The 27513-nt window shown below is 35.6% G+C and overlaps 1 protein-coding gene across 1 annotated transcript in view; it reads left to right on the top strand.

Annotated features, from left to right (window-relative positions):
• The first annotated feature begins 13523 nt into the window (after nt 1–13523).
• LOC145668402 (cytochrome c oxidase associated subunit FA4L3-like) overlaps nt 13524–27513 on the top strand; it is a 326595-nt gene continuing 312605 nt past the window's right edge. The window contains exon 1 of the mRNA XM_081736201.1: nt 13524–14323. The gene's annotated coding sequence lies outside the window, so the exon portion shown is untranslated. The remainder of the gene's footprint in view (nt 14324–27513) is intronic.

The following is a 27513-nucleotide window of genomic DNA, read 5'->3' as shown; positions in this document are numbered from 1 at the left end:
TTCCTATATTCAGTAATTACTGTTTGTTACTAATGTAAAAATTTTTAAAAAGATTTAAATTAACTGAAATATTTTTTCTCCTAAAACAAACATACTTAGGAATATCTTAATGAAAAGTTATCATTCTTTCTCACACTTCTGATTCTAAATCAAACATATTAGCCTTGGTTTCTTCACTGCATATACATCAATAGTTTAGTTGACGAAATCTTCAGTAGGATTAGTGCCGTGTCGTGGAAAATCAGCGCTTGGCGCGAGAGTATACGACGGCATCCCCGTATATATGAGTGAGGTCGACAGACCAGCCGCCAAAGGTGGGAAAATTTTAAAAAGTAAACCCTGCTTTTCCTTGATTTTGAGCACTTTTCATTACTTTTTTCCTTTCATTTTATATATGTCCACATGTATTTCATTCCTCTGTTTTTCTTTCCTTCTTTTTTCTTTTTCCCTCCCGAATTTTTCACCCCTTACTTCGGCGCCCGGGGCCGTCGCCCCGCTTGCCCCTCCCCCATGGAACGGCACTGAGCAGGATCTTGGCCACCTTCAATAGCAATCTTTCACTTATATACTATTATCATATTGATAAATTCTATATAAGTCTCTAATCAAGGAGGGATAACTGTTCCTCCCTGATCCCTCTAAATGACGCCCACTGAATCTCACCCTTTAACTGAATTATTTTTAATTAAAGAAAGATGTGTTTACTTTAACAATCGTAAAACACATTTACGTCTGTTACTTCCGATGCGAGAAATGGGATTTAGGCGCCCTATTTCAAATAATGTAGGAACTGTATATTTTCAAGAACTGAAGTCTGCTGACATGAGAGATTATATGGAATGATCGAAAGATCTTCCCTATCTTTCCTTTCGTATCTCAACCTGTGCTAGTGCTACCTACTAATATATAATATAGGGCGAGAGTATAGTACCTACTAAAATACAAACCTTTCTTCAACAGTTAACAATTTCATGTTCTGCCAAACTCAGTCATAGCGTTAAGAAATACAAGTTTTATTCACTATTTGGTATTCTATCTTAGATGTTACATGTTAACATTTATATAGAATGGGTCTGCGTCATTTATATGTATATTGAGAGATCGGATTTCGTCTGCACGTACACGGACAGAAAAGCAAATAATTGGGTGAAGTAATTTCTACATTTTGTGACTGAAATTTTGGGAGTTTCTCCGGGGGGGAATGAATTTTCTTCGGGGGGGGAGATTCCCCCCGGGCTACCCCCTGAATTCAACCCTGGTTGTTCGGTGGGGGTCAATGTTGCCAATTTTGGGTAAAGTCGCTAAATAAGGGGAATTCGACCTCAACGATAGCGTAGGTTGACCATAAAATTTTCAGTTAAAAACGGGACAGGTTCTTGCAACCCTAGACTTTTAGATCTACCTTTGTTCTTATCAGTGCCTTGATATCAGATTTCCTCCTCTCTCTCTTTGTTACAGAACGGGTACTTATGAAAAAGGAAAGACACGTTGAAATTTGTTCAACACACAACCAACTGCTAAAACCTCTGCTGCCTTTCGAGCAGTACTGCGAACTATAGAGTATGTTTAATATAGGGAATTTCAGTTCAATTTTTGCCTCTTTGTTATTATTAATTATTAATACTTTTAAAAGGAGTAAAGATACTGGGTTTGTTATTTACTTCTTTCATTTACATAGAACGGGACGAATACTACTTTTTCCATCTACTGACGGGACGGCCGGGACACGCCACTAAAACGGGACTGTCCCGGTCAAAACGGGACGTATGGTCGCCCTACGATAGCGACAAAAAATATTTTTTTCCGATTGGAGACTTTTTTGGGTGATTTTTAAATGACGATTTACCTACTTACACATTTAGCGACTTTCTGCTCCAAACAAAATGTTCATCTGTAGAGAAGCATTATTAGTTCAAAACAGTTTTTACGTTCTTTTTTTCTGTTTGTTTGTTTTAATCAGCGCAACTGATGAAGAGTTTGGAAATACAGCATACTCACTGCCCCACAATCCTGCATTGTTATGTTACCCTTGCCCTCTAACGAAGAACAACTACAAACTTGATGTCCTTTAGTTCGCAGAGTTTCCGTTGAGAAACACACGTAATACATCATTACCGATAGCAACAAGATTAGCTATAGATTGCGTGAATAAAGGCGAAGAAGATGTTTGTTATATTTGTCCTTTGGGGTCTTTTAATTATTCTGCACTTTTTCTTTTACAAAAAAATGATCCCTGAATTAAAGGATTGGTTGCGCCCTATTTACAAAGATGTGAGTAGAACCAGCGGCGCAAATCTGTCTTCAACATTGGGAGGGGGGGGGGGTAAGACCGTTACCATACTTTTTTTTGACGATGTCCAAAATACTTATGAAGTTGAAAAACAATGTTGTGGAGGATCAGAGTTGTTTTCAGCGTTGGGAGGCTGCAGATTTGAGGCTTATTCTGGGGGACATCTATTTTATCTCACGTTCCTTTGTAGCAATCGGACAAAAATAATCAAATTTCTCCCAAAAAACACATTTCAAATCGGATTATTGGGGAGAAGTCCCCCTCAGTTCCAAGATTGGAGGGGACATGTATCCGTCATCCCCCCCCCACGGATTTGCGCCAGTGAGTAGAACATATTGTTTAGTTTACATCTACAACTTTAAAACAATGCTTATAGACAATGAATTTCTCTATTATTTTTTATAGCGACTTTTCACCCAAAATTGGAGTCGTCATATCCCGTTTCGCAAACTTATTGCCAACATTTTGGAAACTGGTTGCGAAGAGAGCTACAATGGATGAGTCGAGTTATTTCGTCGCTTCCGCTGTGAACCTAAGTACAAGATTCCAAAGAGATTAAGAAAAAATGAAATGAAACCTTTGAGTTTTACGTCCCACAGTTATGCCGGTTAGGCTAAAGGAGACGCTGATGATAAGCAATGAATGAAAGGTGGAATGAAGAAAGTGGAAGGAAACGGGAGAACCCCGAGGAAACCCACGCACAAGGTGTTTGTCCATCACAAAGTTCATTTGACGGGGGCTGGGATCGAACCCGGGACCCCAAGTACCGGAGGTGAACGCTCTACCACTGAGCCACCGCAGCTCTTAAGAGATTAAGAGTCACAAACATAGTCACTTTCAATTTTGTAATATATATAGGTCTATATATTGCATCACTGACTAATAACTAAAATCCTTGGATTGTATATATAAAAGTCGCCCCCTGCCCGTAAAAAGCTTCATTCGAACTCGGAATCGAACAATTTTGCATCTGTAAAACAGTGCTGATTTGATTTTAACGTTCCTTTCAGCAGCAAGGCTGTATGAGACGTGGACCTACAGATTAACGTGGAATCCGAACCACATAAGCTCCGGCCGGGAATCGAAAAAATGAAATGAAATCTTTGAGTTTTATGTCCTACGGTTATGATGGTTAGGCTAATGGAGACGGTGATGAGTAATGAATTAAATAGTGGAATGAAGAAAGTGGGAGGAAACGGGAGAACCCCGAGAAAACCCACGCACACGGTGTTTGTCCACCACAAGGTTCACTTGGCGGGGCTGGGATCGAACCCGGGACCCCAAGCACCAGAGGTGAACCTTCTACCACTGAGCCACCGCGGCCCCCGGCCGGGAATCGAACCCGGGTGTCCCACGCCAAAGGCGTGTTCACTAACCACTTAGCCACGAGGGAGCTCATCTATAAGGCAGTGTAAGCAAACAAAAAAACGCACACTGGATGTTTGCGCAACTGAGGATCAAAACATTCTCAATGGAGTATGAGAAATAGTTAACGCCAATGAAAGTGTGCTTTTGCTTATTTATTACTTCGTTAATACTTAATTCCTTCTAGAAATAGTGAAACTATACTATGAAGAAACACTAATAAACTAATAACAATTACGTTGTATTTCTTACCACACCACGACCATTTTTACCACCCATAGAATTTGGTACCTAGTACTATACTGCATTAGTCACGCCGTAACGAAAGATGAACATCTGGCACTCGTAGCTGTTGAAGCTACCTGTATATCACGCGGCCTGCGTTGGTACTCCTCAACATAAATACCTCACAGCCCAAAGCCAGGAAACATCACAGACAGAAGACAGGGGCACAAGCAGTGCCTGACACTTCACGAACTCTAAACCCGCCAAGACTCAACTCAACATGACCTTCAATTACGTTCTAGAAACCAAACCAATGCTAAGGCACAAACTTACCAACTTCCTATATGAAAACACAAGAAAAAAAATCTAACTTTTTTGGTTCCAAAGTGATGACATAACAATAATACTAAAGAGGTTTTAATTTTCAGTAACCCAAACATTAATTAACTAGGGAACATAACAAAGCAAAAATAAATAAAAATAAAAATAAATTAAATTAAAAAATAAAAATCTGACAAGTAAACTCTCCCTGACTACTTTTTTTTTTTTAATTTCAGTGAGGCTGTAAAATATGTTAGTATCTTCGTAAAATATATATATTTCAATGTAAACAAGTTCTTTAAACAAAAGAAAGCTTTGTAGTAGAGCGCTTACCTCTGACGCGTTAGGTCCCTGGTTCGATTCCTGCTCCCGACAAATAGCCTTTTGGTGAACACTGTAGGTGTGGTTATTCTTAAGACTTTCCAGTTTCCTTACATTTTCTTGATTCCACCATTATCATGTATCTCATTGTCACCTTCTCTCTTACATTGATGTACAATCATGGGGCGTTAAACTAAAAGCAAAAAAAAAAAAAAAAAAATTTTGCAAATATCCTAGTAAAAATGAGTTTTCTAGACTACACAAGTGGCCCCGCGTAGGGTAGTCGCTAGCGCTCTCGCCTTCGGTGCGAACGGTTCCGGGTTCGATCCCGGGGGAGAACTCGGTCGAAAAAGTATCAAAAGATTTTAAGTCCAGCCATCCTGAATGAGGTTTCCTTGGGTTTTCCTCATTCACAGCAGGCAAATGCCGGAGTGGTACCTAACATATAGGTCCCAGGCCGTTTTCTTCCTTCCCCAATCCTTTCTTCCCTTCCTTTCCCCGGATAGTGTACTCGCCGAGGAAAGTCATCCCTCATATGGGGTAACAAGGCCATTGATGCCGAAAGCCCAGAAATCTAAATCCTAAATCTTCACTACACAAGGAAATTTCCGCGCTGAAAACGGTTTATTAGCAATTATGTTAAGCAGTCCTGTAGTAAATCTGCACCAAGTAATAAATCGTCACATATAAAATGGAATGAATAAACACATAACATTCATTTTGCTACCTTGAAACATAATATGTTTCAAAACATTAATATTCAAAGTTTTTTCAAAATTCAGATTCACCCATTCCATTCTCCTCAATCATTTACGAGTTACAATAGTAAGAATTGTAGTCATAAACTACATTACTTACTTAGTACTATATTAAAGCAAGTTACACTAAAAGAATATATAATTAATGGGAATATTTAACTAAAGTAATAGTTAACTATTGTACTTACCCAGGCTTCCCAGGTTTCCTTCCTCTCTTCTGTTCCGTTTGTAAACAACCTCGTTTCGCAAGCAAAAGACGGTAGTTCAATGACGTCAGCCATGGCGAAAGAAAGAGTGTCTATAGGCGGTCTGGATCTTACACACAGATGGACGTATATAACGTATAGCTGAAGTATTTAACATACGTATACCTATGTAAAATACAGAAGATTGTTAGATATCAGACATCCTGCAGAGACATGATGTAATATCTAAGCGGGTAAAAGGCAGTACCTATGTAGTATATGGATAAAGTACGCTCCGTACAGATTTCCTTAGTAAACATAACGAATCCTTGTATTTGTACAATATACCGCTGTCCGGATAATGGATTTTTCTCAGTGCAGAAATATGCTGTAACTGCCGTTGTATGTGGTCTTTCCGCTTCATTGTTTTCAGTTAAAAATGAAGATATTATGAATATATCTCTATAATGCAATCAACTGAGAAAAAAAAAGTACACTCCACTGCACAAAATTAATAAATGCCTATGTATTCCTTTATGGCCAATGTTAACATTTTCCCTCTATTTCGCCTAGCTTGGGAAAATTGTTTTTAATGATACTTGACACTTGTTTTTATTAATATTTATTAGTAGTACTATAAGTATTAGTATCAGTAGTGTTCAAGAAATACATAGATTAATGTTTCGAAAAATACTTTTTTTTTTATAAATGCAGATTCTGTGGAACTGAAGACGAAATGTATGCTTTGTGGTAGAAGGTAAAAAGCCAATGCAGTGTTCATCGAGCTAATCTTCGTTGTGACAACACAGACAGGAGGGAAGATCTATACTTCAAGCAGAAGAAAGCCGATTACTTCTTACAACAATAAAACGGATGGTATTGGAAGGTTTTGGAAGTGGACCCTAGCGAGGGCATCTTGGGGGCTGCAGACCAACAAAACCGTAAAAGAAGAAAAGAAACAAAATGGGATCTGGACGAACACTTAACTTCAGTCGGCAAGTACAATGAGAAGAGGGGACAAGAAAATTGACAGCCATCGAATTTCAGGAGCTAATATGAGGGGAAAGCGAGAGGGTCTCATGCAGGTAAGCAGATTAGTAAGAGGAGGACAAGAAAAGCCCTTACTCATCTTCAGTGTTAAAACTTTGTTGTGTGGATACACTGGTACACTGCAAACAAAGAGATCTTTCCAATTTTTAATGAAAGTACAGGGGGATAATGACACTATTATGTCTATGGTTTGGGAAACAGAAAGATTCATCGCCGCAGATCCAAAACACACTGTTGGCTCCTATTCAGTGCTACGTCAATTCAGCAATGATTATTGGTATATCTTAAAGACCTTGACTTGCATTATCCTCTCCTCATCTGATAAGTCTAACCAATATCTTTCCCATCAGCTTCTTAGTTAAATGGTGGCTTGTGAAGGTCACATCGGTTATATATATATAGATAGATAAATAGATAGATAGATATAGATATAGATATAGATATAGATATAGATACATACATACATACTTACATAGATGGAATTGAATATAAATGAATATTTTTTGATCAATTGAGCATCTTTTCCTTTTCAAGTCAGAATTCAGTATTTAAATATTAAAATATAGGTAAGAGAATTCCATCCTTCAAGGAGAGAAATGCGTGGCCACTTTCTTTTCGAACAAGATTGCACAACAATTTTTATAAAATTACGTAACCTTCTATATTCATAAGAGGGCAATTTTTCCAAACTTCGGTAAGCCACCAGAGGAAAATTACTGTGAGGTAATGAAACGTGGATGAGACAAATCTGTTCATTGAAGGTCGCAAATTCCTCACATCGAAAGACAGACTCCTCCAAATTTCTGCGGAGTAGTGAGCATGAAAACTTATAGAGCGCAATCGAAGCGCCCACCAAGTGTGAACTACATGATGCAAATTGTTACAGTAGAGACATGCACTCTTTGATGTAATAGTATGGAGCGGAGTTTCCACATATTTCAATTAGAGCTTCTACGTGTCGTGCCATCGAATCAAATAGACTTTTGAACTGTTTCTGAGAATCTTCTGCGATCCTAGTTGTATATGAGTTTACAAACCATCACATTGTCTAATGGAGTCTTCCGATGGTCAACCTTATTTCGCATATTTTAAAGGGCAAAATCTCAGGTCTCAAAGAAGGTTTGCACAAGTCGTAACATATGTAGCTGGGCATTGTGCTGCTGAAATACGGCCCCTGGAGTTGTCTGAAGGAAGAGTATCACCTCGGATGCTATATTCTGTACTGCGTACTGGTGAGGTTAGCCTCAATTGGTGGTAGGCTAGATTGTGTGTTGTACCCAAAGGCACTCGCACCATTACATTTGTTGTTTGGCCACTATGACGCTTGACAATGCACTATGGTGATTGGGCTAACCACGACAGCATGTAACGTGTATTGACTGTTAGACATGTTGAAGTGGTACTCATCTGAAAACACGACGGTCAGTCACTCACCATGCCAACGATGTTGTTCACGCTACCATTGTAGCCTGGCGTTTGTGATTATTGGTCAATGGAAGGCGACGTAAAGACAATCAGACGCCGTCAAACAGTCGACCCGGGCAACTTTATAAGTCTACATCCGTTACTATACTCCAGCGTTAAGTAAGCGACTTTCACAACACTGTACTATCCATCACACCATTCGTACAAGATGTATATCATCACATGGTGTGGTCCTGCCAGATTATCTCTGCGTACGGTTCACTACTGTTTATTGTTTACACTCATGCATCGCTTCCATGGTGGTATGCTCTGTACCTGTCAAAGAATCCAACTTCCCGCCATCCAAAGCAATTGTTCATTAAAATTGTACTTTTGACTTTGAAGTGGTAACGGTACTACGCACACCGAACCGAGAGTGCAGGAGGGACACTTCCTCGTCATTCCCTCTTGATGTCGCAATTTTAAAAGTTTGTGCGTATATTCAAAATGTTCTTAAAATGGTGACAATAGTTAATCTATAGTGGCAGATGGTTTAATTCAAACTTTGTAAATATTTTGTTATAAATTCTTACAGTATTTTAATTTTCTTCGAAAATCTGGGTATTATAATATAAACTGGTAGATTAATTATGGCATTTTCTAGTAGTTATGTTGACTGTGTACTTCTTTATTGTAATGCTTTGTAAAAAAAAATCTTTCCTTAATTCCAATCAATAAAAATATCTAAGCACAATGCTTACTCACTCAAGTGTTGATACTTAAGAATGCTAGTTTTTCGAAGCCCTCTTTACAGCTCATTAGATTTTATACGAAATTGTCAGAAGTATAAGACAGATTTCTTGATGAAACAAGTGTGTAGAAGAAGATTACAACACGAAGAAACACATAAAGACCTGGCAACTCTCATAAAAAGAGATTATTCATCGATTCCTCGTTACAATGAAAGTTTCTTGCACAGTGAGACAGCGAGTAGCATTGGCACTGTGCCTAGTTACCATACATTTCTTACGCTGACAGCCAGTTCTTACATCATAAGGAAAACTATTTTAAAAAAAAAGATTTCATAGAAGTAAATAATATTAATAAATAAATTACATAACTTAGAACACAAACTTGTAAGTTTTACACTTTTTTCGGGAAGAATAAAAGCTTTAATTTTATTATTCTTGTTCTTTGTTTTATACATGCCTTCTCAGTAGAAATAAAATAAAATAAAGTGAAGGTCGTCCTCCTGTCAGAACAGACCATAAAAACCCTAGATCTGTATATGGAGGTAGAAGCTCCATACTTTCTTGAGTTCGGTATTCATAGACATGGCGTAGTTATTATCGCATCTCGTCCACTTAGAGGTACCTATTTTAAAGAAGCTGGTGGACCTCCTGCATTAGAACGAGAAAAATGTCCGGATCGAACGCGGACCTCCTCGTTGGGAGATAGAAGACTCCTTCTATTGTACACCGCCGTGGGGCTTCCTGTCCTCTCTGTAGTTCTGCAAATACAAAAAGGTCAGTAGAGTCTACCACGGACTTGACATGAAAAGAGTGAATGTGTTTATAAGACGTTTCAATATTTAATGTACGGTCCAAGAAAACAATACGACACATATACCAGAGATAGAATTCGGGGCATCCAAATTCGCGGTTAATTTCAGAATTCTCTACAAATACAAAATTCTTTATTAATCACTTTTTCTTTACTTTTATGAAGATGTTACAAAATTCAAATAATAATCTGACCATTTTTCTGCGTAATTTTCTCCAACACTTACAAAACATTTAGCACTAAATTGGTTAATGTTTGTGAGATGTTACTGATTGCTAAATAGTTTGCCACCAAAATTTCACATGTCGTATCCGTTGACCATAGAGAGTGATTCAACAACACAACAGCCACTTCACAAACTAAAATTTTATAAATATTAGGAGAAAAATCAAAAACAAATAACGTAAATGTATGATTATTTTCTTAAATTTTGAACTATTGGGTCGATGCATAAGTTCGTGCGATTTTCCTTTGGGTTGGCAACAAAGCGGCGTGAAGCGATTGTTTATCGTTATTACGTTGCTTTACCGTAGTTTGGAATTTGTGTTGTGAAACACTGGTTTTCTTGATTGTGAACGTATTATTGTATATATTTCAGACAAAGTAATACGGAATGTCAAATTGAGAAAAGTGATAATTTCCGCCCTTCCTCATCCTCCGTATTCCCCTGACCTTGCCCCCTCAGATTTCCATCTTTTCCGCTCTCTCTCTAACCAAATTCGGGGGCAAGTGTTTCCTGATGAAGCTTCTCTTGACCAATGGCTAACACATTTCTTCCAGTCAAAACCAAAACAGTTCTAAAGACGAAGCATTGAACTGCTACCTGAACGTTGACAGAACGTCATAGACAGTGGAGATGAATATCACATTAACTGAGTGATTGTGAGTTAATGTAAGTGACAATAAAATGTATACAATGTATTGTTAATGTTATGTATATGTTGTGTTTGTATTTGAATTAACAGAACAGCAGAGTAAAAATAAAATATAAAATATAAGAACCACACCAACTTATGCATCGACCCAATATTTTGAAAGTCGTGAAAAAAAGTGACTTGATGTTTTGATTAACATTTTTTACATTAGTTACCACACCTGTACGCTTTCGGATTCATTTCCCAAAGTAGAATATTTGATGTTGACTAAATGAAATTCGAGTATTTATATCCTTTATTGATTTAATAAACTCCTATCCATACTCTGCAACGTCAATTTACACTGGAATCATTGGCAAGTGGAAATGAAATGGAATGAAGTATGCGAGAAGTGAAAATGGAAAGGGACCAGGGTTTAGTTTACAGTTGCTACCCGACATTCGTCGGATAAGTATGGATGAAATTCTGGAGAAAAGTCATCAGGATAGAGATTGCGGGATTTGAAAAGCTAAATATTTACTAGATTTCGCAACAAACTAGTAAATATGTTGGCAAGGTCGGATCCAGGATTTACTGAGGTGAATGTACCATAACTACCAAAATAACCAGTCACATTGAAACTCTTCAACGTGAATGTGACAATATTCTTTACACCTGACAACGATGACATATGGAACGGAGGGGGAAATATTTTGAAGAGGGTCACAAGTGATATGTAGAAAACATTTTTCTTTCTTCCTAGCTTCTGTTTTCTTCCTTACTTGGCAAATGTTATGTTACTTTACTTGGTGAATCATTTTCCTTCAACCTTCAGAAAATCGACTTAAACTATTGCTCTTGCAAAATTCCTCTTTCTTTTAAGCTCCAAACGGAAACATGAAGGCAGGAAATTTCAGAAAGTGTTGCTATTTTCACTACTAACTTCTCATTTTAGATAGTGTATATTTACAACGAAAGGGGTGCATGTGCACCGGTGTACTCCCCTTAAAGCCGGCCCTGTATGTTGGCTAACCACTAGCCAACAATAGGAGACATGCAAATGAAGCAGTAGTACTTGAAAAATAAGTCTTAAACACTATATGGAATTTAAGTGTTAAATAAATTTGGTCGCCAATGCCCATTCTTTTTTTTTTAACTATGGTCTTATCTAATCTCGGAATTACCTTACTTTCTATGCCCATTTTCTTGAGATTCATTCAGTTAAAGCTAAATGCTGTAGTTCTTAAATAAAAATACATTTTTTTAAGTAATATTTTTAACAGCACCATACAATTTTGAGATGTGAATCATTTTATTGCCTATTGATAGTTTACTTTTGTTTGTTCCCCTCTGTATGTTTCGTACATACTGTATTAATTTAATAATTAAGTGTTGCTCATTACTGAGATAGGATTTCATAATTTAAGCTACCCTCCCGCGTCAAGGTAATATTTGATCGAGTTCTCACCTACAACATTAGAATTTAATCCCTAAATGGAACCGAAGTCTTTTACGAGGAAGTAAAGCAAAATTTGATGCAGTCGAGTAGCCAAGTGTTTGCATGCGGCTTGAAATCAACATTGTGTTGTAGGTTGAACTAAGTTAAGTTGATCGATGGCAGAAATTGAAAATGTCTAACGTATTGTTTAAACTCAATTAGAGGACAGTAGTTAGAAATAGTATATATTGAGAAGCACGTAATGTTATTATTTATCAATGTAATGTTGTGCCAACTTGTAATAATCTAATAGGATCAACAACGTGGATTTCCACACATTCTGGCCAGACTAAGATCTTAGCTATGATAGGGAATTTAGACCACACATTTTTTTTCCGTGCGAATAGCCTGGGTTCGATTCCTGGTGGATGTACACTTGATTCATATCGCACGTAGGTCAAGTCTCATATAGCCACTATGTTAACAAAAGAAAGGAAAAAGCACAAATAAATATAAAAGTCGAGAAACAAAGTACATTAACTTTATTTGCTATTCCAATATACCGATTGATTATGTTACCTTGTTCTACCAGTATGTAATAATAGGTTGCATACGACATAGAATGGATTTCTTATACAGTATTAGCCTAAATGATTTATCGGGTTTCAAAGCACATTTTATTTACAAGTATACAGCGTACAAAGACGGGTTATACATGAAAACATATATGCCGTCACAAAGTTTCTGGTGCAATCTACAAATATTCAATATATACCCCTTGGTCACCCGGCACACCTCCAAACGGTAATCCAGTTCCGTCCATACGTTCACTAGCATGTTTCTGTTAATGTCTGTCACAGCAGCAGTGATGCGTTCCTGCTATTTTTTGCAGCGTTGTTGGCATTGGGGGCACGTAAACTTTGTCCTTAACATAACCCCACGGAAAGAAATTACATGGCGTGAGAGCTGGGGGGTTAGTGCTTTAAAAACCGATGAATTATTTAGGCTAACCCTGTATTTTATAACGTTCAATCTAATTTCAACCCTCCCAGGTTTTTTCCTCTAGATTCAGCAGTACACTACCCTCTTTCGCGAATCTATGTATCCATCATTCAATCAACAAGAAAGATTATAATTTAGTGTTGTTCTGCGAAAAGAAGTTATATTTTGATATAAAAGGGTTTCGAAAACAGTTTTGTCTGATTGCACTAAATAAAAAAAACTGTGTACTTGTAAGTATGAAAAAGAAATATTATTAGTAGTGAATGAAAATTATCACCACTTAGCCAGCTTAAAGTCAAATAGAGTTTTAAAAATTTTATCAACGAGAATCAAAAACTTACTGTTTCTTTAGAGTTGTGATATAGTACTGATATAATCTATACACAACACATGATTTCAAAGGGAAAGATCGCTGGTGTGAACTGTGGAAGCGAATCTGATTGCAAACCCTATCACATCGATAAAGTAAGAAAAAGGGCTGAATAAAGAAAAAAGAAAGCTAAGCACACCTAACGTAGGAATTCAACCCTCCTAGATTTTTCCCTCTAGCTTCAGCAGCACACCACCCTCTCTCGCGAATCTATCCCGGGCACCGCTTCCTCTCTCCACAAGCCCTGCTGTAGAAAGAGAGGGAGAGAAAAACCGCCCTCTTTCCCTCTCTCAGTATTCTACTATTGATTCGTTGCCGCTGCACATACTACCTCCAGTCCTACGTTGACCGTAGACCCTCTGCGCACAGCCGAGGCAGATACTAACAATCTACAGACCTGTGCGGCAGCAATATTCATCCAGGAGGCAGCGTTGACACGTGCAACAAATTTCAACCCCTTTTGCACTTTCTTTCTAGTCTAGCAGATACAACTTCAAAACCCAGAAAGGGTGGAAAACAAAGATAACATACAGATTGTACCTCAACCACAGTACAGTACTATTCAAAAATAACATTTTCCTAAGCATATATACAACATTTTATTAAGAAAAGAAAAAGAAACTCATTTTATAAAAAAAACTATCTGCTAGATTCACAGTCTTATCTTCTCTAAACCTTCCTGATTAAATATTACTTTTCACAATATATTTCATCTTTCATTTACAAACTTCTCAAAATATTAATCTCTCTCTAGATATAAAAAGCACATTGATATCTCTTCAAGCTTATCTGCATTTGCACACACACACATATATATATACCCATAGCCTCTTCATATGATAAGCTTTTTATCAACCTGTCTCGCTACTTCAGTTTAGCGCATTTCTCACATAAGATACACCGCATACATACACACATTTAACATGTATACAAATTACATGGAGGTGAAAATCGCAGAAGAATCCATAACCAAAATATGGATTCCAGTATGGTGCGAAGGATTTACATAATTATATTATTATACTCGAACTGTATACCAAAGTTTTTGGAACAGGGTTAATACAAGTTACAAGTTTCTTCGCTAATCAGCTGTTTTGGCTTAGAGTGCTGACAAGCTATAAGTGATAGTCTGCTTAGAAGCTCAAACTGAACTTTATAGCTCCATACAAGCACTAAGGTAAGTTAGGCTGTAAGCATGAACTATTGTAAATATTTTATTACCATCTTGCATGTTATAGATATTTAGGAAGAAAGTGTTGCGATTTTTTATGTATATAAGTCACTGCCTGAATTTACATGAACGAAAACCTTTTTATTGGACAACAAAAGGGCATGGAAGTTTAATAAATTGTATTTCTTTATACATTTATCCTGAAAGTTAGTCTACCGCATGCCACGTGTGTAACACGCTTAGCCTTCTCTCCTTGTTTTTTTCCCTCCTCCATCTCACACGAAATCTGTAGAGCTGCTATATTACTGTTATTGCAGGTCAACAGTAGATGTCAGTGTTGTTGTTTTTGATTCTTCAGTAACAGAGCAGTGTTCGTTTTGAAAAACTCAATACAGTCCTCTTTAGAGAACTATTTTATATTTCAAACTTGTTTGTTTTTTTGAATTATACATATCCTTGAATTTGAATTGTATATTTTCTACTATGACATGGAAGAGATATAAAGAAGCCTTGTAAGAGCTTATCAGCAACCTGTGAAGTTTGAGATCAATAAATTTTGTCACGGAATAGATACATTTACCGGAAAATGGTAATGTTTTAACTTATTATACATAGCAGGTCTATAACGATTGGTACTCTCAGGTTATTTATATTAACTTTTCACAAATATATTATTATTATTATTATTATTATTATTATTATTATTATTATTATTATTATTATTATTATTATTATTATTATTATTATTATTAGAGTGAAAAGTTTACGTACTTCGAAAAAATGTAAAAATTAAATTGAGCTCATTCATGGCTTTACGGTGAACATTCTTGCGTTTGATATGCGAGACTCAGGTTCGATTCCCAGTACCAATAAGTGAAGTTTGAGCCCGATATTTAAGCTTTATGTCCATGTGTTGTATCTGATTCTGGTGCTAGAAAGGAATTTCAAATTCTAGACAAAGAGAAAGTAAATACCAAATCTCTTCAATCAAGAAATGACAGTTCTGATTCGAAATTAAGTAGTCGATTTCCAATCGAGGATACGCGTACCCTTGGAGGCACACTCCAGGCTATTCAAAGATACGTGGAAAATAAATAATAATCGAAGATAGGCTATCTTAACATTTGTTTACAGTGTAACAATTAGAAAAATGAAATGAGATGTTTAAGTTTTATGTACCACGGTTATGCCGGCTAGGCTAAAGGAGACGGAGATGATGAGAAAGGAATGAAATGAAGAAAGTGGGAGAAAACGGAAGGGCACCCAGAAAACCCACGCACATGGTGTTTGTCCAACACAAAGCTCACTTGGCGCGAGCTGGAATAGAGCCAAAGACCCCAGGCACCAGAGGTGAACGCTCTACCACTGAGCCACCGCGTGTAACAATTAAAATTAAACTTTAAAACGTCCAGTGTCAAATAGAAAAGTTTGATGCATCATAGTGGAAATAGGTCGCATAACTGTAAATAACATCGCATAACTGTAAATAATAACACCAACCTCGTGCACAGCTTCATACGCGAATTACGCCAAAAACTTTTAAACCATTTTTTTTAACGCTTTGAATAGGGAAGGGATATATTTGATGTAATAGTAATAATGAAGTAAGAAGTTTTATGTAAATAGAATTACAATCTGCGGAAGAGATGCACAAATTCAAAAGGTTGGCAACCACTGTTGTATAATTTATAGATTTATTTTAAAGGCTTTTACTACTCTTACCACCAACTATTTCTAATAGCTCATCAATTACTAATAATCTGGTAATTGAAAAAAAAAAGTCGGTTAGAAAGTAATGTGGGGAACACTTGCAGAATGGTTTTAAATGAGTTATTGGTTATTTTGAAGACTTTTATGAAATGAAGAAATTTGAATGCCTGACAATTATGATGTCAAAAACTGTGATCCCCAGATTCTTTGCCAATAAGAAAAAACCTAGAACCAGCAATTTGTAGATACAGTAGAATCTTGTTAAATTTTCTGACTATTAATATTACTATTATTTTATAATTATTATTATTCTATTCAATTGTGTGTCTTTAAGTTATTGACTAATTTTTAAAAAGTGGTGGATAGAGTAATCATCATCATCATAGGTATTCTGCCATTATTGGCAGGTCATTTGCCACATCTGCGAAGCTTCCATGCTTCATGGTCTTCCGTTAACCTCTTCGTCTTCATGTATGATCTTTCTGTTTTGATATCGTCCATTAATTGTAGTCTTCTTCGCCCTTCTCTCTCTCTCTTTCCTGCACCCTCTAGCACATTTCTCATGATACAGTTCCTTCTTACCTAATGTCCCAACCAGTTTCCCTTCCTCTTCTTAATAATATCTAAAATTGTTCTTTTCTCCTCCACCATTTCTAACACCCTCTCATTCGTTTTCCGCTTCACCCAGCTAATTCTCATAATATATGAATGCCGGACATAATAATACATCTTTACAACATGATATTCGTCTACAAGAAGACACAGTGGGTAGTACGGCCATTTTTGGGTGAATGTATTACGGAGTACTAATTTCAGTGGAGGCTTAGCCCGGATAAAGAAGGGAATTTACTCGTTTTTTACTTTCAAAAAGTAATCCCTTATAAATGTCAGGTAATTATTGGGAACCGCTATATAATTGAGTTGAAAACCATTATTTATAAAAGGAAGGGACGGTGGCTGGAAAAGACCCCTCAATTCAGATGGAAGAGGTCCTTGGTCCAATCCCAGTCTATGTAAATTTCCTGTGGATAACATCGTGCCCGTATATCCTCCCACATTATTATTCCATCAATTATTTCATAATCATTCACGCGTATTAATCATCCGGTCCTTTAGTCTTCAAGGGCGTAACCGAGGGACATGAAACTACATATTCCATTTCATCCCTTCTAAAGAATTAAGAAAACTTACGAGAGCATCTATACGAGAAGAAAATTAAAAAGACATATTTTCTAACTTATAAATGCTCAAAATTGTACAAATATTTTTGTAGCAGTCATTCAGATACTCGTATTATAAATTATAGGACTTGTCATAGGCAAAGCGTCTTTGAATTAACAGCAATTCGTCGGTAATAATTCACCTAAAATGGATCACATGGAGATTACGTTCTAGTTTTCTATTGGATTTTTTATTAACTAATCTTAATGTATAGTAATAATCATCAGCATCATCAATATTCTGCCATTATTGGCAGGTCACTTGCCGCAAGTGAGAAGCTTCCATGCTCCACCGTCTTCCGCAAACCTCTTCGTCTTCATGTACGATTTTTGTCTTGATATCCTCCATCAATTGTAGTCTCTTTCGCCCCCTAACTCTCTTTCATGCCAACCTGCCCTTCATAATACAGTTCTTTTTTCCCATGCATAAGATTGCAAACATTTCAATTGAATTTAGATCAGATGGCCTTGCTGCTCATAGTAGTAATTCCACACTGGTTTCAAAAAGGCTCTGTCAATCGAAATGGGAATAATGCACATTGTCGTGATGGAAGAAAGGGTTGGATGTTTAAACTACTCATAGAATAAATAATAATTTTGCCAATCTTTCCTCGGTAAATAACATTCCTCATCTCTTTAACCAATGAACATTCAGTTGACCTCCTTGTGATTATAGTTCCCCATATGAAAGTGTCACCTCACCACCCCAATCGGAATACTTTTATGGTGTTTAGGATAATTTTATGAAACTACGTGTGAACAATTTTATTAATATATATGTCCTTACAGACTTTTGTTGCTTATGATTTTTTAAAAGGTATAATTTTCTCGACAATTTATCAGAATTCGGATACAGATTTAAAAAATCCATACACATTCCTTTTCATATAGAACTCTGAAAGTATTCACATTTTCGTTTAGACTTATTTAAGGATTATAATCAATAAACCAGCCATTTACATGTATTCTTAATTTTTCTGCAAACTGCGTACTATAGAAATTTATTGAGAAGTATTATACTTATTTCTTCTCTAAATTCTAAGTTGAATATTGAGCTAAACATTTTTTTATTCTAATGTTCATGCTCTACGAATATACAGAATAGTGCAAAAGTTTCGATCTGGGAAAAAATAACATTTCAGAATAAAAGAAATGTTAATTATGCACTTTCATTTAACCAACAATATACACGTATTAAAATAATGTTTCACTTAAATCTTTACGACAGATTTTCGAATTCAAGTTCTCTTGTTCTCAACAACTTTTATACTCTGTTTGAACGAGAGTTCGGTGCTAGTAGAGTAATATAGTATTTGTTTTAATGGCATCAGCTTCTTTACTACTCTGTACAGATCTTTACTTTGAAGATCTATCCTTTACTAGTGTTACCCAGGGGCGTCATATCAGAGTTCGCTTGAGGGTGGCAAGAGCACCACCGACATAAGACTTTCAGGTTTTGTAATAGTATATTAGTAGACAATCAATTTAAGTATATGTATTTCACAAACTCGTTGGGGGGGGGGCAATTTCTCCCTCCTGCCCCCCTAAATGACGCCCCTGGTGTTATCCTTTACTACCTCTAATTTGAAGATCTATCCCTAGGTTTACCTTACTTCCATTATAATCTATCATGGGTACAGAATTATATTCATTTATGTGTTTTTAAACAGAAAAGAACATTAATAGTCACATTCAACAGTTTGGTTGACTGTCTAGTAAAGGTAGTACTTCACACTGACTAGAACTTAAGACCTTATATCTTGATACAGAAATAAGAAGTATATCAATTACTTGGCTTCCAAATGCTCTTATTCAATAAGAAAATCAAATAAAGAAGGGGTTATTTTAATCTTGTCATTGTTTACTTGGCTGGTAGAACGTGTATGTCAAGGCCACACCCAAAAACACAGTAACAATTTTCGGATCAGGAAAAGTTTCCAAGCAGTACAAAATTAGAATTTTTTTATACGAATAAAAAATACCTTCACAGTGGTAGCAATCATTAATTTTGCTTCACTAAATCATTTTTAAGGTAAATATGAGCATTAATAGCCCAGTTTGTGATTTGAGTTTATTCATTCAAAAAGTTAGATTATAGCACTTCTTAAAACTACAACATACGAGTAAAAATATTTAATTGATGCAAATAGTATTGGAACATAACATTAATTTATCATAAACGATTGGAATAAGCCTCTACTTTTAGTCGATGTACTTTTATCAGTTTAGCAATCTCTACAGTCAAACAGGATTTCTATCTTTCTCATGTCGATTCTTGGACTTACTCAGTGATACCAACTTCAATTATCTCACATTAAGTAATATAAATGGCTTGGATGTATGCCAACTCTTCGTTCTGTTCTGGATCAAATTCACTTTGACCAACGAACGCAGTATTTATTGGATAAAGGAAGGAGAAGCCACATCAAAATTTCTTGAGAAGAGTCCTCTTGAGTGAGGGTTGCTGTCGCACCACTTTGTCAAATAATATTTTCCTAGATTTGATGTTGAGGGATAAAGTAAGAATAATTTACGATTACTCGTTGAATGTGAAGTCTGCTTTTGTTTCTACCTGTCAATATTAGACCTAAAAGAGAAAGAAAAAGGCCAATGTCATTTAGTTATATATTTTTTTTATTTTTCTTACTAATTTACATAATAATTTTAGGGGGAGTGAGTTTCCTCTTAACTACTACGAGTCTCCCATTCTTGCCTTTGGAAGACACTGGATCAATGACCACTGATAATAATAGTATTTATATCCCAAGTTAAATTTCGTGTTTATGTTTCACATTTTCTTGGCGCTTTGAATAACTCTGTTAAACAAATAAGTATTTGTTTTTGAACCTTTGTATTATCATTGTTCAAAGAAAACTGATGATGGTTCTTTAGTTAGTAGATCTAAGTCTGTGTTTCTAACTGTGAAAATAAAATTTTGTTTTTCTATGTTAGTAAGTTACAAAAAAAAAGGAATATAATTGGAAGAATAAATATACTATGTCCCTTACCTTGCATCTTTATTAGGTATAAAAACAATGAACAAAATATATTAATTGTCAACAAGTGTTCTGCTTATATCAAAACGAAAAGCAAGAGCTGAAAAATGAGTTTCCACGGACGCCAAAACAAGATGTCTACTGTTGCACATCTATACCAACACTCTTACCACATCTGTACAGTCTTCGCTCTCGTTACATTCAACGCCGCATAGCAGACGCTCATCCGATTTTCCATGAATTCTTAGACCAGACTCCAGCTCTACCACGTTCCACGTATTCATCATTAGATTACCTTCTTGCTATCCACGAACATGATCAGACCACCGCTCACTATAATTCCCACCGAGAGACTTAGAGACCACGCTGCGTGGGGTCACAAAAAATGGAAAAAGAAAACCAAAGAATTCGTTATGTGAACATATATAGTGTGTGTGTAGATATCTGGTTAGAAGTTAAAAGAAAAAACTTTGGATAAAACAAAACGTTGGGAGTATAATACCAGAAGGTTGCAGGAGTGAAAGTGAATCTGAAATTGCAGTCTAATAAATAAATGACATCTAAAATCGGAGAAACAAGACGTAAAACCTGCCGATATAGGGTATCCGAAAAATCTCACACCATAATAAAATCACAGTATTGGTTTTATGTGATCTGCATTGGGTTCCACATTCATTTGTAGGCAGATTCACAGGTCGTTTAGCATACAGAAGACATAATTTGGGCCAAATGCTTCGCATTCTTCCTTGATCCTTTTGAATTTTTCCAACAATCGTTCCACGGTGGTGCGGGATACTGATTGATTTAATTCACTGGCAACAACTCGGTGTGAATAACCTTCACGCTCACACAGCAGTATTTTTTCCACACACCCGTGGGCTGGGACAGCATTATTCACCATATTCCTGTGTTTGGCGCATTTCTATTTGCCTACAGTACGACTAGCAATTTGACTGGGTATACCATTATGTCCATCTCATCTTAGATGTAAGGCGAAAAAGGATTTCTTGTTTGATCTATACCTTTTGCACCTATATTTTCTGGCAGAATTATACTTCAATGTCCTAGGAATTTTATTTCCAGTTTCCACCATATACGGTAGTTTCCAGGTGAAAAGTAAAAGTATCATAAATGAAAACAGAAATGAAACCAAACCTTTCTCTCTCTCTCTGCAGCGAAAGAAAAAATAGTAATATCAGCAAAGAAAAATTACATAAAGTGAATGGAAGAAAAGTAATAAAGCGCACAAATAATAATAATAATAATAATAATAATAATAATAATAATAATAATAATAATAATAATAATAATAATAATAATAATAATAATAATAATAGTACTATAAGAAAGATGCCATCTACCAATTACAACGATATCACTGACTACAAACACTGATAATAAATACAAATACAAAATTAAATGTATACAGTAACCGAAAACTTCGAGAATTAGTTTGTGGCAACTGATTCTTTTATCTAATGCCTTCAAGGGAAACATCTAAAAGAACAATTACTAAAATATTGAGCACCCTACTCCGAAGATTAGTCAGAACAAGAATAGGACAAACAGAAATTGCTGCTTCGCCTTACATCCCGGATGAGATAGAGACCATATAAATCGCCGGTACGGCTGTAGGTGAAACAGGAATAGACCAGACATAAATTTCTGTTTCGTCTAAACTTATGGTGAAATAATGTTATAAATTGCAGACGGAGCTGTAGGCGAAAAGGGAATAGATCAAACAAGGGTTTCTGTTTAGAATACATCTATAACATAATGTAATGAATAATATGGAAGACTGTAGACGAAACAGAAATGAAAATGAAATGAAATCTTCAAGTTTTACGTCCCACGCTTATGCTAAAGGCTAAAGAAGATGGTGATGATGAGAAATGAATAAAATGATGGAATGAAAACAGTGTGAGAAAACGGGAAAACCCCATTAAATCCACGCAAACTGTACTTGTCCACTACAAAGCTTACTTGGTGCGAGCTGGAATCGAACCAAGGACCCTGGAGCATCAAAGATGAACACTCTACCACTGAGCCATCGCGGCTACAAAACAAGGATTCATGTTTCACCTGCATCTATGATAAGTTAGAGATTATATAAGTTGCCGGCAGGTTGTTTCTGTTTCGTCTATATATATGGTGAGATAATGTTATAAATTGCAGGCGGGGCGGAAGATGAAAAAGGAATAGGCCAAATATGAGTTTCTGTTTCGCCTACATATATGGTGATATAATGTTATGAGTTAAAAGCAAGGTTGTGTGTGAAAAAAGAAATACGCCAAACAGGGGTTTCTCTTTCCCCTACATCTATGGTATAATGTTACAAATTGTAAGCAGGGTTGTAGACGAGAAAGGAATAGGCTAAATAGGAATTTATGTCTCACTTTTATTCTATAATGAGATAGAAATTATATAAATACCTCGCAGGGTTGAAGACAAAAAGGAAATAGGCCAATCAGGATGAAATCCTTATTTCTCAGCATCAAATGTAGTTTTAATGACCTATGACTATTTATTTTCCAAATTTTGATATTATTTTGTTTCACATCTATTTAAAAAAAATATGTACTAAAATAACCCAAAATTTTCTTTCAAATGTTTCTTAATACCAGTCACCCAACTTTTTTTTTATCTGAATAAGCTGAGGAAGGACTTCATCGAACAATAATAATAATAACAATAACAACAACGTGCGGAATCGATATTCTCGTCTTATATATTCATGGTGTTATTATCGTCTGTTCCTCTTGGAGGGGGAGTGAGTGCTTTATTTTCATATACAGTGGGAAGAGACGTTGTTGAGGTCGTTTCCATTTTCCTATGACAAGCACAGTGAGGAAAAAAAACTACTTTTAAGAGTACGCTATCGAATTTCTAATTGCGCATGAACAGACATGCGCACTTTTCATGTTCCTTACGTAATTTCAACCGTCTGCATTCTTGCCAATGTATTCCAAATAAAATTATACAAAAAAAAGTACTTTAAAATGTCTGAAAATTATTTTTTTAATTATTTGATTAGTTATGGATAAAATAGTGAAATTCACTTTTTTTAAAAAAAATCATACTGTCTTATCTTAATTAGTTTGAGTGTTCTGCCAACTTATCTATTAACATGTAGATAACTAAGCCACCAACACAGGTAAAAATTCTAGTTTGTTTCCTCTGTTTGTTTCAAAAATGCATATTAAAAAGCTGGAAATTAAAAGAGCTGCAATGATAGTCTAAAAATTAGATTTAAGAACATCGGATATAGAACTGAGTAATTATGAGCACTCTTTCGTGGCCAAATTGCTAATACACGTGCTTTTTAAAACGTTGTTCCAATTCGATTTCCGAGAGTAGTATCTAGCCTAGAACAAAAACATGGCTGTTAGTTCGAAGTCCCATCTCATATAATCTAACCTTGATGCTGGGAAGAGATGTCAATCAACCAATAAATAAATACGTATTTGTAAGACGGATATTAACTTCAAATGTTTAATTAATATTCCTCCAACTCTGAAAGTACTCTGACTACATACTTATAGTATCAAAAAAGTTTGGTAAGGGCTATTAACTTATCTTCTGTTATCGTAGAAATTCAATCTACTTTAGGGAAAAATATATAAACAATATTAACAATTGTTATGATATTATGTCAACCTGAACTAACAAAACCTTCTTTAAATTCATAAGCATATGTTTTTTTCATTTGATTTTCCGACGGTACACCTCTGGTGAGTAGGGTCTTTAGTTTGATCCGAAGTGACATATCTTGTGGTGGATAACATTGTGTATGTGAGTTTTCTCGGGGTTTTTCCTTCTACATTTGAATTACATCAATGCTTCCACTATCATTCACTTTCATTAATCACCGTTCTTTTTATCCTAATAGCACATAAGTGTGAGATACTGAACGGATTTTCATTCTTTTTTACACTGCAAGTGCATCCAAGAAACATTTGTTTTAATTGAAAAATGTTAGTTTTTTTTAGTGACATAGAACTGAAAGGATTTGATGACAAGGGTTCACTATTATTATTAAGTATTCTGCCTTTTGTCAGGTCCCGGGACTAATGACGCTTATTTATTTAGGTTTAGGCCTGGAAATGTTTCTTCCACGTTTCTTGATCTTCAGCTTTCTCTTTTAATTTCCAATATATTTGGTATTCTTCAAATCATCGATCAGTTGTGTTCTTCTTCTTCCTATTCCTCACTTTCCTTCCATCTTTCCCTCAATCGCTATATGAAGAAGACAATTTCTTTGTAAAGATGTGTCCAATCCAATTGCTCTTCTATGAAGAATGCTGGCTAAAAGCGTCCTCTTCTCTGCTATCCTTCGTGAAACATCTTCGTTTGTTATTCTCTCTGTCCATTTTATCTTCCTCCAACACAGCATTTAGAAGCTCTCTAAATATTTCTTCTCTAACTTCCATAATGTCCATCTCTCTGAACCATACATTACAAGACTCCTTATATAGCACCTGAACTTCCTTAGTCCAATATTAAGCATCCTATTTAAGAGTGATGTTTTCTTGTTGAATGCTTCTTTGGCTATGGCAATTATTGACCTGGTATCTTTGGTGCAGTAAGCGGAAGTGTGAAGTGACGTAAGTTCCTTGCTTGTCAAACACCCCGCACGACATCTGTGCTAAAGGGGTTGCCTACCTACCATGAAAAAATTGTGTTCCGGTAGACATTAGCACATTGTCAGTGTGTGAGGAGTTAAGTATTGCATCGTGTGAGGAGTTAAGCGGTTCCAATTTGAATCTAAATGTTGAGCACAAGGAATTAGTAAACATTAAAAATGCAACTTATCAGTTACACAAATCACAACAAGCGACTAACTTAGTGGTACGTACTTCCATTCATATCAAGTAAGTAAGAAACCCTTTCTTCACTGCCTTACTTACATCATCTTTTTTGTCACATGTTACTTTGCTATTTCTTTTCCTAGCATCGTCACAGGCAAAATTTGGCCATAAATTCAAAGAACATTGTACTTGGAAAATTTCTAAAGTAGTATCAACATTTGATATTCGTTGTCGTTTTGCAACAATAACCAGACACCTAGCTCTTAAAAATACTCTCAGAAAATTTTGCTTGTAGTTATTCTATATTTGCAAAAAGGTCCTGAATTGCGATCCCTGCTGAATCTGTCTAAAATACTAATCTGAGTAAATTTCAAAACAATGTTTGTTAAAATTCTGGTTGAAAGTAGCAAAGATCCGCGCTGCACTGAAGAAGAAGAATCACTTATTAATGTTATATGAAATTTATCATCTTAAGACTTTTCCTCTTCTCTTATACAAAAGTAGAATAATGTTTCATGATTATATCTTTTATCATCTTTACAAATTTATATCTGTTAGTATTTGGTAACGATACTTTATCTGCAATGTCATTATATTTTTTAAAAGTTTTTGTAATTCGTGTCGTACTTCACTTTGTCTAACTGTAATCAATATTTTTATAGTGTAGTTGCCTATGTTTTAGGATAAAAGTCTAGTCGTTGCGTCTAGATATATATATGAGATAGCTTTCCCCAGAGTTTATTCTGCATCCCCAAGTTTCAAAATCCCTAGGGACATTATGCATATTTATGACCATCTTTCTCCAAGGCGCTGGATACACTAGTGACGTTGCAATGTCTTTTAGGAGGCATTTTAGTCTTCTACAAATTGACCCGAAGCCTCCTCAGTCTTTAGCAACGAATAAAGTTATGTTTTCTGGATATCCTCGAATGCTGGTGAATTTTCGAGAACAAAGTGTTGCCAGCTACAGAGAATATGATCAAAGTCTTTGATTTTCCTTGTTAAACACAGTTGATGGTTCACTATTTATGCATTGAAGTAAGCTTTAAAAATGTCAATTACTCAATACTTAAGTGTGTAACATGACTAAAAGAACGGGAATCTATTAAGTCCCCTAATGATGCTCTTTCAAATGTAGAACTTCTTGAAATGTTAACATCTTTTAATCTTTGAATCGACTAACATAGTCAAGTCGTCTAAACGGATTAGGCTAGCGATCACAAAACATGTTCCTCGCTGGTTGAAATCCCGCACTTATGTAGTGTTCTTTAGCTATTCATTTCATTGTGACCATTCATTCTCTTCGTCTCCTTTAGAATAAATATTATAAATGTGGGATATTAAACGCAAACAGAAATAAATAAATATCTATTATGGCAATGCTGCGTTACTCAAACTTTTAAGCTGTGCTGTGTCTCTTTTTCAAATGCAGTTGATTTGGGCTTCAGCACATAATTGTATATTTTCTTAAATAAAATAATTAACATCCAGAAACCACACTTTGTTGAACAAAATTTTTAAATTGATAACGCATATTTTTTTTATTTCATGATTCAAAACTTTAATTTGAATCATGATCGATTTTCAAATTCATATTTAAAAAATAATAAGTGACTGACAATCATATTTCAAAAACTTTAAAGCCCAGTACTCGTTCAGAAAGTATTTCAGGACTGAAATAAATGTAGGTGTTCATTTTACGTTCCTTCGAAACCTCTCGTTCGAGCCTCATTTTCACTTTTAGATTCAAAATTGAAGAACATTTGGGACTTTTCGGAAAAGATTTAATAATAGTATACCTCAGTTTAAATCTAATTTGCACTTGGCTGTACTTTTGGTAATGATTCATTTGTAAAAATTCCTATTCAGTATATTCGTTAACACTCGCAATACCTAACTAGGTGGTTAGAATACTATTACGATTTTCTTGTTTGCTTGAAAAGCACTTAATTGTGCATATGTTGATAAAAACTATGTTATTCTGTGAACGAAAAGAAATATTGAAGCCACAATCGAGAATCGAACTCCAAGTTCTCAGTTCTCGATTTGCCTTAATCTTAGACTGGTAACTGATAGAATTGCGACAGAGAGGAATAAAGCGTAATGAAGACAATGCAAAGAAATAATTGAGAGCTAAAGCATAACCAGTTTTAATACCATTAACTATTCTTAACATAATTAGTATATGTGCTGTGCTTGAAATAGGAGACAGAAAATCTAAAACAGCGAAGGCAATATTAACAGACGTCGTGATTCTCCAAGTAAACCTCGAAGGCGGAGTCTTCACACAACTTGCATAATTAAGAGCTAATAGCAAGTCTTTAAACTTACAATGTGGTCGACAAAATGCATGACTGAATCTAGAGGGTCAAACTTATGTGAAACGTCAGAATGTAATCCACATGCCTTCCGCATTTCCTTGTCCGGGAGTTTCAAATGTTTGTCTGGTGAAATAAAGTAAG

The sequence above is a fragment of the Thermobia domestica genome, chromosome 13 (assembly GCF_964235325.1).
Source record: "Thermobia domestica chromosome 13, izTheDome1.hap1.1, whole genome shotgun sequence".
Taxonomy (NCBI): Eukaryota; Metazoa; Arthropoda; class Insecta; order Zygentoma; family Lepismatidae; genus Thermobia; species Thermobia domestica.
Note: the sequence above shows the minus strand (reverse complement) of the source record. Positions and strands in the feature narration are given on the sequence as shown.